General features: G+C 46.9%; 1 non-coding gene across 1 annotated transcript; it reads right to left on the minus strand.

Moving 5' to 3' along the window:
* Window positions 1-6867: 6867 nt before the first annotated feature.
* Window positions 6868-7005, minus strand: LOC114814064. The gene has a single exon (XR_003761806.1). It is a non-coding gene; the product is annotated as a small nucleolar RNA SNORA7 (small nucleolar RNA).
* Between the last annotated feature and the right edge of the window lie 223 nt (window positions 7006-7228).

Raw genomic sequence — 7228 nt, forward strand, 5'->3', positions numbered from 1 at the left:
ATAATATTTATTGAACGTTTACTGGGGGCAGAGCACTGTATTAAGTGATTGGGAGAGCACAAGACAAGCAGCCTGACTCAGTGGATAGAGCACAGGCCCGGGAGTCAGAGGGTCTTAGGTTCCAATCCCAACTCCACTGCTTGCTTGCTGTATGGCCCTGGTCAAGTCACTTCACTTCTCCGTGCCTCAGTTACCTCATCTGTAAAAGGGGGAATAAGACCGTGAGGCCCACCTGGGGCAGTGACTGTGTAGAACCTGATTTGCTTGTATCCACCCCAGCACTTAGTACAGGCCTGGCATGTAGTAAGCGCTTAATACATGCCATAATTATTATTGTTATTCAGGGCTCAGTGTAAAGAGCACGGGCTTGGGAGTCAAAGGTCATGGATTTGAATTCTGGCTCTGACACTTGTCAGCTGGGTGACTGTGGGCATGACACTTCACTTCTCTGGGCCTCAGTGACCTCATCTGTAAAATGTGGATGAAGACTGTGAGCCTCACGTGGGACAACCTGATTACCTTGTATCTACCCCAGCGCTTAGAACAGTGCTTTGCACATAGTAAGGGCTTAACAAATACCAACATTATTATTATTATTATTACTTACTCAGGACTGTAATAAGTGCTCAGGTAGATACAAGACAATCAGATTGGACACAATCTCTTTCCCACGGGGGAAGGAGGAAGAACAGGTATCAGAGCCCCATTTTACAGATGAGGAAACTGAGGCACAGAGACGCAAAGCAAACTGTCCAAAGTCATTCAGCAGGCCAGGGGCAGAGTCAGGATTAGAACCCAGGTCCGCTGGCTCCCAGTCTCAGGTGCTTTCCTGTGCTGAGCCCTAGATGTGACTGGGAGCAGCGCCTCTCTCAGAGGTTCAGAATCCCTGAACAGCTGAAATTCAAATGATCCCAATTCAAGAGATCGGAGCGCTTCCTGGGATCCAGATCTTGCATAGAAAGCTGTAGTCCCTGAGGAATAGCCTCACGTAATTCATTCTTTCATTCATTCAGTTATATTTATTGAGCACTTACTGTGTGCAGAGACTGTCTAAGCACATGGGAGAACATGATACACAATAAACAGGAGTGAAGTGTGCAGGCTGGATTGCAGAAGGAGAGAAGCGAGGTGAGGTTGGAGGGGGTAATGGGATGGACTGCTTTAAAACCAGTGTTGAGGAGTTTTTGTTTGATGTGGAGGTGGATGGGCATCCACTGGAGTTATTTGAGGAGTTGGGTGACATGTCTTGAACGTTTTTGTAGAAAAATGATCCGGGCAGCAGAATGAAGTATGGACTGGAGTAGGGAGAGACAGGAGGCTGGGAGGGCAACAAGGGGGCCGATGCAGTAATCCAGGCAGGATGGGATGAGTGATTATATTAACTTGCTAGCAGTTTGGATGGAGAGAAAAGGGTGGATTTTAGCAGTGTTGTGAAGGTGGGACCGACAGATGTTAGTGATGGATTGAATACATGGGTTGAATGGCAGAGGTTAATGCCAAGGTTACGTACAGGTTTTTGAGACAGGAAGGATGGTGGTGCCATCTACAGTGATGGAAAAGTCATGGGGAGGACAGGGAAGATAAGGAACCCTGTTTTAGACGTGTGGAGTTTGAGGGGATGGGAGGACATCTGGGTAGCATTGTCTTGAAGGCAGGAGGAAACGCGAGGTTGGAGAGAGGGTAAGTGATGAGGGCTGGAGACGTAGATTTGGGGATCATCATCAGTGTGGAGGTGGTATAGGATAAATGCTTGGATCAGCACGGTAGCGATTCGGATGGAGTACAGAGGGCGGATTTTCGTAATGTTGTGAATTCTGGCAGGAATTGGTGAGCTTTTAAAGGGCATTTATACTGAAGCTCTAGCCAGAAATATACAGCTAAAATAGAAGGCACCATTCCTGGCTTTTAATGAGAGAGGCCAACAGATCCAACTTACACAACGTACTATTTATTTACTGTTGTCCAGGCAGTTCACCTCTGACTTCTGGAGGTGTCCACAGGCCCAGGAATCTTAGCCAATCCAGAAGCCCAGCTTGCCAGGGCTGACTCTGAAGATGGGGAATGGTCATCCCGCTAAGCCAGGGGCAGAGGGCTCCTCAGGCCTCGGCTTCGGCCTCGGCCGTGAGACAGGTAAAGGGGACCCCAAATTGGGGGATGACTTTCTGGCAGGACAATGACCATTAATCGAGGGGTGCCCTCACCATAATGGCGGAGCTCAGTAGGGGCGGTTCGGTGAAAGTGCAGAGACAGGGGTTCTGTGGTCTAGACCCAGCTCAGCCCCAGCCCTGCTGGGTGACCTTGGGAATACTATTTACCTCTCTGAGGCCTCAGTTTTCTCATCTATAAATGGGATGATCGCATCTGCCTCTCCCTGCCTCTTTGAGCCTCAGTTTCCTTATCTGTAAAATGGGATTTAAACACCAGCCTCTCCCTGCCTCAAAAAAGTGTTGGGAAGATAAAATTCTGATCATTAATGAGAAAGTACTCTGAAAAGAGACAAGGTGCTTCACAAATTCAAGGGATTATCATTGTTCTAAGCACCCAAACTCACCCGAACTCCAAATTCAGTTATTTGAGGAAGCAAGATGGTGGATAGTTGTGCTCAGTGGTTGTTGATGTGGCCCCTTGCTGCTCATTATGGTGTTGTCTCTCCTCACGTGTGTCCTTGGTGCCTGGACAACAGCTCTCTTGGGCAATGCCTCCCAGTTGGAGCGTGGCAGGTCATGTGACCGGCCCTTGGCTCAGCTCCCCCACCACTCCAGCTCTAGTCGATGCGCTTCATAGGCCCCCTCCTCCTCCGCCCGCTGCCATCCTTCTGCTCACAACGTTGGGACCTGGAAGTTAAGCAGGGGAGAGTGGGGCAGAGGGTGACGAAGGGCACCTTCCTTCTTTCTGCTGCCAGGCTGCTTTCTCAACTTTCGAAAGCCTTGGAGGCTGAGGTACCGGGTCTGTAAGCCCCTCACTTGAAATGGGCAATCCCACGTGCTCACGCTGCCCGGGAAATGAGGGGCAAATGCACCGTCTTTTGAGGCCTATAACTAAAAGGTACCAAGGACAAGCTGCAGTCCTCCTAGACATTTTTTTTCTTCACCTTTAATCCATTATTTAGTGCTTCTTTCTTTCAAATGAATCCAGCAGAGTTACATCCACTCGGGAGAACAGCCTTGAAATCAAGTGTTTCCAGACATGCCCAGAAAGCATTAGCTAGTCCTCTTGCCCAGAGACACCTGGGGACCCACACGTCCTGCTCTCTGAAGTCATACTTCAGGGGAAGGACTTATTCATTCAGAAACACTTCGTTTGATTTATGTCCAAACACCATCTCCCAGCAACACAGACTAAGTAAATGTCCACCTCAGACAGTCAACATTATTGTCTCCAAAATCTTTCCTTCTGTCATGCTATCACGCATTTGTCATCTGGGGGATGGCAGAGCCTAGGATAGCCATAAATATTTGGTCTTCATCCCGGACAGGTCCAAGTTCCGTACAGAGTTGGCGTGCTAGGGAGTCAGAAGAAAATCTTATCTCTGGCCTTGGAGAAAGTGAGATAAAATGAAGGGAAAGTTTGAGTTTGGTCTCCAAAATCTTTCTTTCTCCCTAAAATAAGTCATTTTCCCGTGGTCAATCAATAACTTCTCAGGGTAAACGGGCCTGTTTGGCTCCAAGAGGGGTTATCGGCCATAACATTTCTTAACATTTTCATAATGTTATCAGGAATTAAAAAGTAACATTTATCAAATATTTACAAGCTGCGTGGGACACAGTGCAGGGTAAACAGACGGATCAGATAATATCCAGGTTCCGCAGGCCTAAAACAGGTCCAAACACCTTAAAAATATTTGCTCTTCAATGATCCATTTTCTGCCGTGTCAAAATGTAACTGTTGACATAGGCAAACTACCCACTGGGCGAGTTTCACAATGCAATACATACCACCAGTTAAAGGTTAACACCAAAAGAGAAGCAAGAAGCAGGGGGTAAAGCAACGGGCTTGGTGGGGAACATCGCCTGCTGAACAATGGTCCGCAGAGGAAATGGATCAGAACCTTCTAGAAGGGTCTTTCCCCGCCTGAACGGAATGCAGAGAGCAGAGTTGGGGTGGGGCATGGGCCAGCGACCCCCAGTTCCCTCCATCCATTAAAAAGTTGAGTCTCACTTTGGAGTTCCTGTGGCCTCTGTCTTTCCCAGAAAGGTGGGAGGACAGGATTTCCAAAAAGACACCTGTTTTCATCTTACCAAGTACAAGTCTGGAAAGCCAAAGTGGCTTTTTCACGAGGTCCTAGATGTTGTCATTTCATTTTGTTCAAATGCCCAAAAGTGCTTGGGGCTGAGGGTGGGGTGAATATCAAGTGCTGCAGTGATACCCAGATCCAAGTGCATAAGAGAGGGGGAAAAAAGGGCTTATTTGGGGAAGTCCTCTTGGAAGAGATGTGATTTTATTAAGCCTCTGAAAGTGGGGAATGCAAAGGTCTGGTGTATGTGGAAGGGGAGGGAGTTTCAGGTTTGAGGGAGAATTTGGGCAAGGGGTTAGGGGTGAGACAGATGATATCGAGGCACAGTTAGTAGTTTGGTGCAGGAGGGGTGAAGTGTCCAGGCTGGGTTATAGTAGGAAATCAGTGACGCTAAATAGGCAAGATTGGATGGGGCAAGCTGATTGAGTGCTTTAAAGCTAATGATAAGGAGTTTCTGTTTGAGGAGGAGGTAGATGGGCAAGGCACTGGATGTTCTTGAGGCTTGGGAAGATGTGGACTAATTTTTTTTGTAGAAAAATGATTCCGGAAAAATAGTAAGATAATATAGAGTGGGGAGATAGGGAAGTCAGTGAAGTGGCTGATCCAGTAGTCAAGGAGACTGTATGCTCATTGTGGGCAGGAATTTGTCTGTTTATTGTTATTTTGTACTCTCTCAAGAGGTTAGTACAGTGCTAGGCACACAGTAAGTGCTCAGTAAATACATGAATGAATGAATGATATGCTAAGCGCTTGGATCAGCATAATAGCTGTTTGGATGGAGAGGAAAGGGTGGATTTTAGGAATGTCGTGAAGGTAGAACCGACAGGATTTGTGGATGGATTGAATATATGGATTAGATGAGAGAAACGAGTCAAGAATAATGCTAAAGTTATGGGCTTGTGAGACAGGGAAGATAGTGGTATTTTCTACAGTGACGGGAAGGTCATGAGGAGGATAAGGTTTGAGGGAGAAGATGAGAATATTGGTTTTGGTCATTTAATTTGAGCTGTCAGCAGGACTTCCAGGTATGTCCTGAGGCAAGAGGAAATGTGAATCATCTTCATAGAGATGGTAGTTGAAGTCACTGGTGTGAATGAGTTCTCCAAGGAAGCGGGTATGGATGGAGAAGAGAAGGGGAGAGTAAATTAACATCAGGCCATGGGAGAATGGGGACCTAAATCCCCCTTAATTCTGGATGGAAAAGCACAAAGCTGCTTCGAATCTTCAGATGAAATTCTTTATCTGTCTCAGTCTCTTTGATTTTCTTTTACCTGTCCAAAGTCTTAGACTAGGCATACTTTTTTTTGGAAATTGAGGACAACTGTTCTTGGAGGATTGAATGTAGGCAGACAGGAGGCCCTGAGAGAGCCAGGAGTTGTGATTTAAAAAACCAACCAAACCAAAAAAAACCCACTTCCCAAACCCCCACCTCCTTGGTCATGAGTATTCTCACTCACCATCCTTAGCATCTTTAGCAGCTTATATGTGAGTATCAATGTATATTTCCCCCTTAGTTCTTCATTGTGAAGCAGTGTGGCTTAGTGGAAAGAGCCCGGGCTTGGGAGTCAGAGGTCATGGGTTCGAATCCCGGCTCTGCCACTTGTCAGATGGGTGACTGTGGGCAAGTCAGCAGTAGCAGCAGCAGCAGCAGAAGCAGCGTGGCTCACTGGAAAGAGCACGGGCTTTGGAGTCAGAGGTCATGGGTTCGAACCCCGGCTCTTCCCCTTGGCAGCTGTGTGACTGTGGGCAAGTCACTTCACTTCTCTGTGCCTCAGTTCCCTCATCTGTAAAATGAGGATTAAGACTGTGAGCCCCACGTGGGACAACCTGATTCCCCTGTGTCTACCCCAGTGCTTAGAACAGTGCTCGGCACATAGTAAGCGCTTAACAAATACCAACATTATTATTATTATTAAGTCACTTCACTTCTCTGGGCCTCAGTGACCTCATCTGTAAAATGGGGATTAAGACTGTGAGCCTCACGTGGGACAACCTGTTTACCCTGTATCTACCCCAGTGCTTAGAACAGTGCTCTGCACAGAGTAAGGGCTTAACAAATACCAACATTATTATTATTTACTTATTTATGAATTGCTTGACTTCATTTTTGGCAGATGTAAGTAGGTTTTTACTCTGGTTCCCATTATGGGTCTGCCACCAGGTCATCTGCTTTTATTGAATGTTCCCGAGCATCTAGTACAGTGCTCTAGCCTAAAGTAGGTGCTTAAAGATGGAGTCTCCAGTCTGAAATGACCCTCAGGCTTAAGATTTCATAATAAATTCCACATCCTAAGGACTGATGGTTATTATGATAATATGGAATGATTTCCTTCCTGGCCTCAGCATTCAAATTTCTATTTTTTATGGCATTCATGAGACACTACTTTGGACTAAGCACTGGGGTCCTGTCTTGTCTTTTGCAGATGAGTAATTTCCGACTCATAGCTACTCCACGGATACATCTCTTCCAGAATGCCCGGACACCATCTGCAATCGTTCTGGTAGTGGGTCCATAGAGTCTTTTTGGTCAATATACGGAAGTAGTTTAGCATTGCCTTCTTTCGCGCAGTAAACCTGAATCTCTGCCCTCAACTCTCTCCCAGGCTGCTGCTGCCCAGCACAGGCGCGTTTTGACCTGTAGCAGATTGCCTTCCACTCACTAGCCACTGCCCCAGCTAGGAATGGAATAGATTTGCCTCTGCTTGACCCTCCCTCCTGTAACTGAGACTACTAGAGTACTGGAAACTCTCCAGGTGTGATCCTGAGAGGAGAAAGCACTGGGGTCGACGCAAGCTAATCAGGTTGGGCACAGTCCCCGGGGGCTTAAAAACCTAATCCACATTTTACAGATGAGGTAACTGAGGCCCAGAGAAGTTAAGTGGGTTGCCGAAGGTCACACAGCAGGCATGTGGCAAATATAGGTTTAAATTCCAGTCCTTCTGACTCCCAGGCCCATACTCTATCTACTAGGCCATGATGCTCCTCTAATTTTCT

This window comes from Ornithorhynchus anatinus, chromosome 8 (assembly GCF_004115215.2).
Source record: "Ornithorhynchus anatinus isolate Pmale09 chromosome 8, mOrnAna1.pri.v4, whole genome shotgun sequence".
NCBI classification, from domain to species: Eukaryota; Metazoa; Chordata; class Mammalia; order Monotremata; family Ornithorhynchidae; genus Ornithorhynchus; species Ornithorhynchus anatinus.